The sequence below is a fragment of the Parasteatoda tepidariorum genome, chromosome 7 (assembly GCF_982258835.1).
Source record: "Parasteatoda tepidariorum strain Cologne lab strain chromosome 7, Ptep-v5.0, whole genome shotgun sequence".
Classification (NCBI taxonomy): domain Eukaryota; kingdom Metazoa; phylum Arthropoda; class Arachnida; order Araneae; family Theridiidae; genus Parasteatoda; species Parasteatoda tepidariorum.
Window position 1 is genome coordinate 96,203,788 of NC_141761.1, and position 14,191 is coordinate 96,217,978.

General features: G+C 31.3%; 1 long non-coding RNA gene across 1 annotated transcript in view; it reads right to left on the reverse strand.

Annotated features, from left to right (window-relative positions):
• Nucleotides 1–1,611: 1,611 nt before the first annotated feature.
• Nucleotides 1,612–14,191, reverse strand: part of LOC147807338 (uncharacterized) — an 88,531-nt gene continuing 75,951 nt past the window's right edge. The window contains exon 2 of the long non-coding RNA XR_015435775.1: nt 1,612–3,472. This is a non-coding gene — a long non-coding RNA (uncharacterized LOC147807338). The remainder of the gene's footprint in view (nt 3,473–14,191) is intronic.

Sequence of the window (14,191 nt, forward strand, 5' to 3'; positions counted from 1 at the left end):
ATTTGCTCGTATGCAGACTGGTGTGCATAACAGAGGCTTTCGGTTTTTCCAATGGGTTTCCCTCTTTCATTAAATCTATCTATTTTTTATATTTGAGGAGGGTTTATAAGCCATTCTTTGTATTCAGTTCTCATCCCACATGTGCCTATGAATAAATAAATAAATTTTCACCAAGGAATGGATTATACGCCCTTGTTAAATCAAAAAGAACCATCCGCATTAATTAGAGAAAGATATCACAAAGACAAAGCCAGAGCTACAACAGAATTCGAACCCGCTACCTTCATGGCGAAAAACCCTTCATTAAGAAAGTCCCTTTAAATTTTGTTACGAAATGTTTTCAAACCTTTAGATAAGCTTTCCTTAATTTGCTCAAAAAGGTTGTGAAAAACCAGCGGGTTATATGATTTAAATCTTGTGTTCGAACAAAGTATGCAGATTCGTGCTCCAAAGTCAATAAGGAATTTTAAAGCTTACAAAAAAATTAGCATGCCAACACTTAAGTGGAATTCCATATAAAGCAACTTCACTTAAGCCAGTAACTTTTGAAAAGTTGGAAATTAGAAATTCGTCATCGTTATCAGACCTGCAGTCTCTATTATCGTTCGCACTTCTTTTAGTTTAAAAGCTTACAAGTGAATATTAAAGCAAACATGTAAATCTGAATAGTTAGATACATAATAAATATATTTACACAGTAAGGACATTCTAGTGAATCCCTAAGGATCACGGTGCCCAAGGGACATAAATACAAGTTCCTTAACTAGGCAAAAAAAAATTTAAGTGATATTTAGCGTCAAAATGATAGTACAAATATAGGTTTGAAGTGTATGCATGCGTTTAAAGTAATGCAGTAAACTTAAGTGGCCTTAATGTTTAGACATCACTTTAAGCTAAATATTCCATAAAAGTGAAGTTAGTGAACCATTTGAAGGACACTATCTGCGCATTATATTTTATATGGTACACTCAAATTCTTTTTTCACTCTGTAAGAATTGAGAATTGCATTGCAACCCATTGTTTGTCGCTTATAGCACTTCCCTATTACGATCTGGTTTCCCCTACACATATTAACCGATACTATTATTTACCTAAATTATTTTTATTTTATGTTTGCTAATAGTTGTTTTAAGAAAATAAGCTGTTTTTTTAAAGATTACTGATTTTACGGTTAACTGGCGGTGCTTGCCAACTTGATTACCAAATCAGTAAGTTAAAATAAAATATCTTAAAGCAATTTTTCTTCTAAAATAAAAATAAACGTAAAATAAAGATAATAATGAAACATGATTAATTATAATACCAGAATAAGATTACGGATAATACCTATAAAATAGATTGATGAAAAATACCCGTACAAACGCAGCATTTCTTTGTAAATGAGCTGAAAGAGTTATAAAGCACTGCTGTTAAAGAAAATAACTCTGTTTTCTGTTATATCCCTGTTGCTTACATAATGAAATGCTTGTCTAATAAATAAATTTTAAACATCAGGGGATTATTTACATCGTACAATGCAGCCAGTATATGACAAAAGTCATTTTGATATATTGACATCTGCAGTTCATAGCAAATTTTAATTATAACAAGCAAGAGAAAAAGAATCCGGTAATTCAGTTATTTATTATCCGCAAATTACGATAGGGTGCCAGAAATATTGAGTCATTATTGGTAAAACGAGATGTCCTGTCAAATCCAGTAAGTCAATGTCCGTGAATCAAGCTAGAGTATCATGTCCGGTAGCTCAATATTTGTGAGACAAAATAGAGTCTACAGTGCGTCAGCATTCATGAGAAAATGCAGGGTATATTGTACGATAAGTCGTTATTTGTGAGACAAGATAAGATGCCAATTCCTCAATTCCGGTAAGTCAATATTCGTGAGACAAAATAAAGTGCCAAATTCGGTAAGTCAATATTTGTGAAACATGATGAGGTGTAAAATCCAATACGTCGATATTCGTGAGACTTTGAGTGTCAAATCCAATAAGTCAATATTTGAGAGATGAAATAAGGAGTCAAGTCTTGACAGTCAATATTTGTGAGACTGGGTCAGGAGATAAATCCGGAAAGTTAATATCGGGAGGACAGTATAAGATGTCAAATACTGTAATCAATACTTGCAGGGCAAGGTGGAGTGTCAAGTCGGTCGAGTCAGTTTTCTTTAAAGAAAGGTTGAATATCAAGTCCGGTGAGTCAATTTTCGTGAGACAAGGTAGGATGTCTAGTTTGGTTAGTCAATAATTGTTAGACAAGGTAGAGTGTCCAGTACTGTAGGTCGATTTCAGTGAGAAAAGTAAGGTGTCAATTCCGGTAAGTCAATTTTCGTGAAACAAAGTCGGGCATCAAGTCCGGTCAGTCAATTTTCGTGAGACAAGATAGAATGTCAAGTTTGATTAGTCAATAATTGTTAGATAAGGGGGATGCGGTATTTCAATTTTCGTGTGATGAAGTCGGGTGTCAAGTCGGTTTAGTCAATTTAAGTATAAACAAAGCAAAGCTTTAAGTCTCTTAAGTCAATATTCGTAAAACAATGTATATTCAAGGTATATAACGTAAAACAAGGACAGTTCGAAAGTCACTTTTTGTGAGACAAAGTAAGGGGTCAAGTCCGGTAAGTCAATATTCGTTGAACAAGGTGGGGTGTCAAGTCCGGTAAGTCAAATTCAGTGGGACGCATTAGGGTGTCAAGTTCGGTAGGTCCATTTTCGTGAGACAAAATAGGGAGTCAAGTCCGGTAAGTCAATCTTCATGAGACAAAATAGAGTGTCAAGTCGGTAAGTCAATATTCGTAAGACAAGGTAAGATGTCAAGCTCGGTAAGTAAGTCCATTTTCGTGAGTCAAAGTAGGGTGTCAAGTCCGGTAAGTCAATCTTCGTAAGATAAAATCGGGTTAGTCAATTTCCATGAGACAAAGTAAAGTTTTAAGTCTCTTAAGTCAATATTCGTAAAACAAGGTAAGGTGTTAATTTCAGTAAGTCAATTTTCGTGAGACAAAGTAAGGTGTCAAGTCCGGTAAATCAATATTCGTAAGACAAGGTAGGGTGTTAAGTTCGGTAAGTCAATTTTCATGAGTCAAAGTAGGGAGTCAAGTCCGGTAAGTCATTATTTGTAGATATGCCGCACAGAACTATCTGCCTATATAAATGAGCTCTTAGCTCGAGTTCCATCTTGTGGCAGAAACACTTTTTTCAATTTATTTTGGAAATCAGCAGAGAAAGGCATATCTTTGATGACAGATATCACAGGAGTATTTTTTCCTGTTCCCCCATGTTCCAAAAATATTTGCTCCAAAATTACCACATCCCAATCTTTAATCTGGAACCAATCCTGCATTTCTAAATCGGCTTCAGCCTCTCTGTCAAATTCAGCCTGTAGCTCAGCATGCTTCTGTTCAGCAATAACCATATCCCAATCTCTTGTTTCAAATTCATCCTCACAACATTTTCCACTCTTCTTTCCATGCTTAAACCTAAATTAATACAAAATAATTTATCTAATTATTCACATATTAAATTATTTATAATCAACTAATCATTCAATAAGTCATCTACATTTCTTTAAAAGCTAGCACTGTTATAAAATTTTCAAAACAGTCTGCAATTATTATTTTAGCACAATTCAATAAAGTGCATATTAGAGTTGAGACTCAGCCTTGTGATATTATACATTTTTCTTAAATAATTGAAATGTTTTTCAACTTGATATTATCTTCCTTGTCCCACTAAAAGAAACGTAAAACTTCTCATTTGACTTTTTTATTTTGAAATTTTAAATTTTTTTTAATTGTTGGCTTTATTTATATTTTCTTAAGTTTTAAAGCATATGTGTTCTAATTACATTTTTGTACAATATCCACTATTTATATTTTCTATATGAAATAAGTCTAACTCGGTTTTATCTTTATAAAAACTTACAAAATATTCCTATTTACAGTTTTTAATTCCAGTGAGTTTTAGTTTGATCTTGTTTTATTTGTATGGAATAGCAATAAAATTAAAACTAAAACCATTTTTTAAAGCCAACAACAAGCAAACGTAGCGAACGAAAACGCAATTTGAGTTTCTAGTTATTGGAAAAATATAATTCTAAGTGCAAAGAAGTGCAAACTTTTACCATATATTTTAATTTTAAATATGTTAAAATTTTAAAACTCTTTTACATTGCGAGCGATCCGTTGATAATATTGCTTATAATCATGTGCAATTTTAAATTATACATAAAGATTAATATATTTTCCCGTTCGTATTTTGATGATCTTAAAATTTAGTCGTTACATTTTTTGTATTCATTCAAAAGACTGTCATTATCAGGCTAATGCTTTTGTAGATTAATTATTAATGATAACGGCTTAAAGATTTTTAGAAATAGGTGTCATATTGATTAACTAGATGTAGTGCTCACTAAATACTTATATATTTGGCTGGCTGTTGTTTAAAGCCCAATATCTTTGCCAGATATAACGCTTAAGACATTGTTAAAATGAAACAGGAATGCTTTTGATGGCAAATAATAGGCAACTAGCATGCGTAATTTATACTAGTAATACTTTTAGGAAAAAAATAGGAACGTTTTTTAAGAATTGAGTAGTTGTAACAATGAGCATCAGTTTCCTTCCGAGAGCAAACCAGTAACCTTTCGGAAAAATAAAGAAAACTTTAAACTATTAGCCAGTGCATTTCTACCTTAATGAAGAATTTAGAAGCCTTTCTAGTGAAAGCCAGTAGCATTTCTGAAATAAATCAGCAACTTTGAATTGTTGATGTGTTGTGTTTCTTCAAGTCACATCTCATGACTCGTCTTATGGTTAGTCTATCTAATCTATATAATTTGTCAGTCTACATGTGATTAATCTATTTAACCTATCGATCTATCTATGGTAAATCTATCTGATGGTGCCATCTAACACGAGATGGATAGTACTAAACTTTCTGGTTCAGTGAGTCAAATGGGGATGAGTTGCGCTATAGTGCTGCCATCTGCTTAGAAAATTGCGTTTGCTTAGAGTCTAAGTTCACCAATTGAAAAGTATAAGAAGTATACACTCTTCATGCATATAAAGAATGGAGAAAATGTGTCATGTTCTTTCGAATCGATTCTCCAATCAGGCGGTAGCTAGAATGACATTTTCGCCAACAAATTTTCTTTAGCCTAGAAATTTTTTTGTTGAAAATATAGAATCCGAGTAATTAAAATATCAATCGTAAATATATTGAGGTGTTTCCACACACACGAGGAAAAATACTTATTCACTGAATTCACGAAATTTTTCGCAAAGAAACCGTTTTTCATCGGAATCTGACGAAAATCCAAAACGTTGCTGGAAATGATGAGTGACGGCACGAAATTTGTTACAGTGAAGATTAAAGTATTTGCAAACAAGCTAGTGATCAAAATGCATGCAGAAAAATTATAACATGCACTAAATGTGTAATAAAAGTAACTTTAGTTAAACTTCTAATGCTAAATTGATTTATTGTATTTTGATTATTCTAAAAGTAAGGAAAATTACCAATTAAACATATCTACTAAAAATCTTTGTATTTTTACTTACAGCTTCTTTCTAATGTATCTGAAAACTTTCGCCATTTTTTTTCCTAATCACACTCACTCAAATAGCACTTCAAAATTCGTAAGATTTCTAAAAACTTTTCTCGCACTTTAGAATTCAAACGATTTCAGAAGAATATTTCTTTGAAATGAAACATCGTTTCAACTTTGGTAATTGTTGAAGCTAAATAACGAAAATGCTTATTGTTATATTGAATATTATTCATAACCTCAACAAAGCTTTAATTATTGTTTGAAAAACGCTTTTTAAAATTTAGCTCTTCTGCTTGTTTTGTTTGTCGCTTTTCTGTTGCTTTAAGTATTGTTGTTTAAATTTAATATTTCATTGTTTAACTAAAAAGGATACTTCTTAAAATAGTACAACATTTTAATAATTTTTTTCAACTGTTCTAAAATTCACGGTATTTTAAAAATCACACAACCTGATAATAATAAACTAATATGTTAAAAAACACATATTTGCCTGATAAGAGGTGTATTTAAAGTTTATTAATATGCGTTTGAAGTGAAAAATATTTCCTGTGTGTAATTATGCATAAGTACCTTTTGCTTTTTATGAAAACTTGTACTTCTGCCTATATGCATGAATCCAATAATGACTCAGTTATTAGGAAATATAAATAAAGAGTGTAAAATTTAAAGTACTAAGTAAACTACATTTTTCATTTAATACTAACGTTTTTCTTTAACTTTAAAGTAGACATGTTTCAGTAGTTGTTAGGCATGGAACAACATCCATAATAAATTCTCTTCTAAACTTCGTTGGTACTGCCCAAAAATGTATTACCTGACATAACATTTGATCAAATGATCAGATTCTCACAATCTTAATGGTTCAAGGGCCTGACCTCAAATTTTCTAATAAATTAATTTTGACGATATTTTAAGTTCGGAAATCAGACACTAAAACGCACTTTCGCTGAATAAACATACCTTTTTTCAACGGGTTTGGATATCTGACCTCCAAAATATAAGGAGTAGTCTCAATTTGGGAAATATGGTCCCCATAGTTTAGTCAGGTTAGTCAGGTTTAGTTTAGTACTTTCTGCGTATTTCGCCATATATAGAGAATTTTTTAAACAATTGAAAAATTTTTGCACTCAGTTATAAAATTCATTTTTCCCTAGATAATTCCATGCAAAAATTCAATTTTGGTAAATATTTACTATTTTTGATATTTTATTTAATAATAGTTTTATTTAATAAACATACGACATCTTTAAATTCGATTTCTCAGGAATTATTCAACCGATTTCATTCAAATTTCGTATTTTTCCATGCAAAATTACACACTTAAAAAAGATGTAAAAAATTTTATGCATTATATATCAAAATTTTTCAACTATTATGAACAAAAATAATAAATATTAACTAGCATTTATTTTTTTGCATTGAATAGAAGAATTTTATAATCGTGTACTTTCTTTCTTTATTTAAAATAAATTGGGTGCCTGGGCCGCGCAGCGTCCCCTAACCCATACATCATGAAATAAATTTACAGGGAATTAAAACATTTTGTGTTATGCTACATTATGGTGGCATATGAAAACATAAAATAATATAAAAAGGAAATTACAGGCATTGTATTTTGTTTTTACATATTTGAATATTATTGGAATATGTATAATTATTTATATTAATTATCTTATTTTATTTTGTAGTATTTATTGATATAACATTTATTGGTTTTTAAAGTTCTATTGAAAGTTCGGAGTTTGTATTCTTGATTTTGTATTTACAGGAGACACTGGATTATGACAAACAGGATGATGGAATTCAGGATGCATTGAAGAGTTGATGATTTTTATAATCGTGTACAAAAGTTTCAATTCACTTAAAAAGTTCTCGACATGTGGCGAAATACGCAAAAAGTAAAATTAATATTATGGGGTCCAAATTTTGATTGCTCTCCAGACCAAACTGTGGAGACAATATTTCCCATATTGCCACTACCCCCTATATTTTGAAAGTCAGAATTCCGAATCCGTTGAAAAAACTGTATGTTTATTCAGAGAGAGTAAGCGTTTGTTTCCGATTTTGAAAATTAAAAGATCATCTGCACTAATTAATCAGCATATATGAGGTCACGCTGTCGAACCATTAAGTTTGAGTCCTAGAATGTGAGGATCCAATCATTAGATCAAAAGTTTTTCAGGGAGGTCAGGGAGTTAAAAGTTTTTTTTTTTTGAACTATACATATGAACATAATAAAAAACGGAACAACCTGAATATCTAATCTCTAATCTAATGATCGGCTTTTTACGTTTTACATTATGTTAATGGTTCAGCGGCCTGAAATCACCTGATTAACGAATATGCGAATTAAATAGTGCAAGCGATAATTTAAGTTCGAACTAACTAAGATTTGTTTTGCTTTTTTTAAATTTTCTGTAACTATTTTTAGATACATATGAGTAATTTCAGAAAATACGACGCATATTTTTTAAGTACTAAGCCAGTTTAAACCAGCTTTGCAATATTAAATAAAAAAAATTAAAATTAAAGAAAATGTTGCCTTTATGTCAGCGCAGTGACAAGCAGTTGTGTGTGGATACCCGAAAAAATAAAGTGTAATATTTGGAGAGGACGAAAGGAAATTTTTCAAATTAGAAATAAAACAAAAATAGATTTGAAAATCTCTTTCCCGGATCAAAACCGCAAATAACCAACAAATCAGTATAACGAAATAATGCACAAAACTATAAGGCATACACATGCAATTCCCATTTTTAAGTTTTAATTATTTTTTGTTTACTATTCCAATCTCCTTACGTTATTGGATTAATCAAGACTTGATTTGAAAATTTGAGCTCATCAAAATATAATTTTATTTCAGTAGAGAGGGGCCTAGAATTGACAGTTTGACTTTTTTACGTCGAATGTATCTATTTAAATAAGTTCGAAATTTTATGAGAAACATATTATGTATTTTTCTATTTAATTATTTTTTGTGAACGAATACTGTGATACACTCAGACAAAAAAAATTTTAAGTGAAAAAGAAATTGTCCAAGATCCGTGTATTATCTATTATAATGTGCGTAACTATTTAAAAAATAAAAACATGTAAATCCGTTTATTCATTTGTGTTAATACAGTACAATATTTATTTTAATCAAAATATCATTTTTTTTTAATTTGATGAACAGAAAAACCAGAAAAAAATTTTTTTAGATCTTTATGTTTCCTATCAAACTGATATTATAGATAGAATGTCGTAAATAACTTTAATTAGAAACCCTTTAAACGTAGCTAAAATTGCCATCTTGATTTGAAATTTCTAGTAATTTCCCAGATACTTCTAGAAATTTAATAATCCTTTGATCGTACCTTAATTGCTCTCAGAAAACCTCGTTTGATTTGATAAGATCGTTATTAAATTCTGTTGAAACTAACATTTCAAATTACCTGGTTCCGAGATTATATGGCATGTTGTTGGAAATATATTGGTTTCTTTTTTAGTACTTAGAGTAGAACTGACGAATATTTTGAGAGAATTAATTAAATGTTTATTAAAAATATTTTTAACCATTACATTATTTTTAGAGAAAGCTATCACTTAAGTAGAGTAATAGTTAAAGAATGGAATCGAGATTTTTAAAACGCCATTTTGTTCTCTGATAATTTCCCTGCCATTATCACGCAAATATTACGTCGTTAAAACCTGTGTTTTGAAATTAATTTTTTTCCTTTCCAAACTCAACGTTCTTTTTTTTTCATTAATATTATAAAACAAATATTCTTCGGAGAACAAAAGAACTCTTCAGAAAAGTTTCATTAAGTTTTATGAGTTCCTCAAAGAACAGTAGAGCGTCTATTGTTCTTTGAAAAAATATTTGCGTGAATAAAGGCTTGGTATGACACAAAATTTTATAAATCTTTTCTCTGGTAACTACACTGTCAGTATCGTGCAAATATCAATATTATGAAAGTTAGAATCGTGGTGGCTCCGGGAATAAAGCGTTCGCCTTCCACTGAGGTGAACCGGGTTCGAATCACAGCGATCGCTGGTCGATAGGAACTCAGCTCCCGGCTCGCACTAACCACAGTGCTGTCATAAAATATCCTCAGTGGTAGGCGAATCATCGGTTAGAATCCCGTTGCCGTCAGACTAACTGTGGTTTCTTGATTTTTGTGTGTTTTCGTGGAAAGTTTCTCTTCAAGTAACGCAAATGTGAACGAAAATTCTGCAAACTTTTGACCAAATATTATACATAATAACTATAACCATCTGTATTTTTTGATTACATAAACATCTAAATCAACAGGCTATTTGATTAGAAAAATATTTTTCTTACATCAAAATTGATTAAAATTTGAACATCACCCTTGTACCTTGTTTCATTCATTCAACCATTCACTAATACCCTGATTCCCTCATTAGTTTATTCGCCTATCCACCATTCACTTATACATTGATTTACTCATTAGACCATCCATTAAAAATCTGATTCAGTCATTGGGCTATTCGCATATACCACTATTCACTTGTACACTAATTCACTAATTTGAACATTCACTATTATCCTGATTCACTCATTAGAACATTCACTAATACCCTGATTCACTCATTAGACTACTTACATAGCCACCCATTCCCTTATCCCTGATTTACTCATTAGACTATTCATTAATATTCTGATTCATTCATTGGACTTTTCACATATCCAACTACTTGTACTCTGATTCACTAATACCTTGATTCCTTCACTAATACCCTGATTCACTCATTAGACCATTCACTAATACCCTGATTCCCTCTTTAAACTATTCTCATATTCTAATACCCTGACTAATGCCCCGAATCACTAATACTCTGATTTACTCATTATACTTTTCGCATATCTAATTACTTATTTGTACACTGTTTCACTAATTAAACCATTCACTAATACCTTGATTCCTTCACTAATACCCTGATTCCCTCTTTACACTATTCTCATATTCTAATACCCTGACTAATACCCCGAATCACTAATACTCTGATTTACTCATTATACTTTTCGCATATCTAATTACTTATTTGTACACTGTTTCACTAATTAAACCATTCACTAATACCTTGATTCCTTCACTAATACCCTGATTCCCTCTTTACACTATTCTCATATTCTAATACCCTGACTAATACCCCGAATCACTAATACTCTGATTTACTCATTATACTTTTCGCATATCTAATTACTTATTTGTACACTGTTTCACTAATTAAACCATTCACTAATACCTTGATTCCTTCACTAATACCCTGATTCCCTCTTTAAACTATTCTCATATTCTAATACCCTGACTAATGCCCCGAATCACTAATACTCTGATTTACTCATTATACTTTTCGCATATCTAATTACTTATTTGTACACTGTTTCACTAATTAAACCATTCACTAATACCTTGATTCCTTCACTAATACCCTGATTCCCTCTTTACACTATTCTCATATTCTAATACCCTGACTAATACCCCGAATCACTAATACTCTGATTTACTCATTATACTTTTCGCATATCTAATTACTTATTTGTACACTGTTTCACTAATTAAACCATTCACTAATACCTTGATTCCTTCACTAATACCCTGATTCCCTCTTTAAACTATTCTCATATTCTAATACCCTGACTAATGCCCCGAATCACTAATACTCTGATTTACTCATTATACTTTTCGCATATCTAATTACTTATTTGTACACTGTTTCACTAATTAAACCATTCACTAATACCTTGATTCCTTCACTAATACCCTGATTCCCTCTTTAAACTATTCTCATATTCTAATACCCTGACTAATGCCCCGAATCACTAATACTCTGATTTACTCATTATACTTTTCGCATATCTAATTACTTATTTGTACACTGTTTCACTAATTAAACCATTCACTAATACCTTGATTCCTTCACTAATACCCTGATTCCCTCTTTAAACTATTCTCATATTCTAATACCCTGACTAATGCCCCGAATCACTAATACTCTGATTTACTCATTATACTTTTCGCATATCTAATTACTTATTTGTACACTGTTTCACTAATTAAACCATTCACTAATACCTTGATTCCTTCACTAATACCCTGATTCCCTCTTTAAACTATTCTCATATTCTAATACCCTGACTAATGCCCCGAATCACTAATACTCTGATTTACTCATTATACTTTTCGCATATCTAATTACTTATTTGTACACTGTTTCACTAATTAAACCATTCACTAATACCTTGATTCCTTCACTAATACCCTGATTCCCTCTTTAAACTATTCTCATATTCTAATACCCTGACTAATGCCCCGAATCACTAATACTCTGATTTACTCATTATACTTTTCGCATATCTAATTACTTATTTGTACACTGTTTCACTAATTAAACCATTCACTAATACCTTGATTCCTTCACTAATACCCTGATTCCCTCTTTACACTATTCTCATATTCTAATACCCTGACTAATACCCCGAATCACTAATACTCTGATTTACTCATTATACTTTTCGCATATCTAATTACTTATTTGTACACTGTTTCACTAATTAAACCATTCACTAATACCTTGATTCCTTCACTAATACCCTGATTCCCTCTTTAAACTATTCTCATATTCTAATACCCTGACTAATACCCCGAATCACTAATACTCTGATTTACTCATTATACTTTTCGCATATCTAATTACTTATTTGTACACTGTTTCACTAATTAAACCATTCACTAATACCTTGATTCCTTCACTAATACCCTGATTCCCTCTTTAAACTATTCTCATATTCTAATACCCTGACTAATGCCCCGAATCACTAATACTCTGATTTACTCATTATACTTTTCGCATATCTAATTACTTATTTGTACACTGTTTCACTAATTAAACCATTCACTAATACCTTGATTCCTTCACTAATACCCTGATTCCCTCTTTAAACTATTCTCATATTCTAATACCCTGACTAATGCCCCGAATCACTAATACTCTGATTTACTCATTATACTTTTCGCATATCTAATTACTTATTTGTACACTGTTTCACTAATTAAACCATTCACTAATACCTTGATTCCTTCACTAATACCCTGATTCCCTCTTTACACTATTCTCATATTCTAATACCCTGACTAATACCCCGAATCACTAATACTCTGATTTACTCATTAGACTTTTCGCATATCTAATTACTTATTTGTACACTGTTTCACTAATTAAACCATTCACTAATACCTTGATTCCTTCACTAATACCCTGATTCCCTCTTTACACTATTCTCATATTCTAATACCCTGACTAATACCCCGAATCACTAATACTCTGATTTACTCATTAGACTTTTCGCATATCTAATTACTTATTTGTACACTGTTTCACTAATTAAACCATTCACTAATACCTTGATTCCTTCACTAATACCCTGATTCCCTCTTTAAACTATTCTCATATTCTAATACCCTGACTAATGCCCCGAATCACTAATACTCTGATTTACTCATTATACTTTTCGCATATCTAATTACTTATTTGTACACTGTTTCACTAATTAAACCATTCACTAATACCTTGATTCCTTCACTAATACCCTGATTCCCTCTTTACACTATTCTCATATTCTAATACCCTGACTAATACCCCGAATCACTAATACTCTGATTTACTCATTAGACTTTTCGCATATCTAATTACTTATTTGTACACTGTTTCACTAATTAAACCATTCACTAATACCTTGATTCCTTCACTAATACCCTGATTCCCTCTTTACACTATTCTCATATTCTAATACCCTGACTAATACCCCGAATCACTAATACTCTGATTTACTCATTAGACTTTTCGCATATCTAATTACTTATTTGTACACTGTTTCATTAATTAAACCATTCACTAATACCTTGATTCCTTCACTAATACCCTGATTCCCTCTTTAAACTATTCTCATATTCTAATACCCTGACTAATGCCCCGAATCACTAATACTCTGATTTACTCATTATACTTTTCGCATATCTAATTACTTATTTGTACACTGTTTCACTAATTAAACCATTCACTAATACCTTGATTCCTTCACTAATACCCTGATTCCCTCTTTAAACTATTCTCATATTCTAATACCCTGACTAATGCCCCGAATCACTAATACTCTGATTTACTCATTATACTTTTCGCATATCTAATTACTTATTTGTACACTGTCTCACTAATTAAACCATTCACTAATACCTTGATTCCTTCACTAATACCCTGATTCCCTCTTTACACTATTCTCATATTCTAATACCCTGACTAATGCCCCGAATCACTAATACTCTGATTTACTCATTAGACTTTTCGCATATCTAATTACTTATTTGTACACTGTTTCACTAATTAAACCATTCACTAATACCTTGATTCCTTCACTAATACCCTGATTCCCTCTTTAAACTATTCTCATATTCTAATACCCTGACTAATGCCCCGAATCACTAATACTCTGATTTACTCATTATACTTTTCGCATATCTAATTACTTATTTGTACACTGTTTCACTAATTAAACCATTCACTAATACCTTGATTCCTTCACTAATACCCTGATTCCCTCTTTACACTATTCTCATATTCTAATACCCTGACTAATACCCCG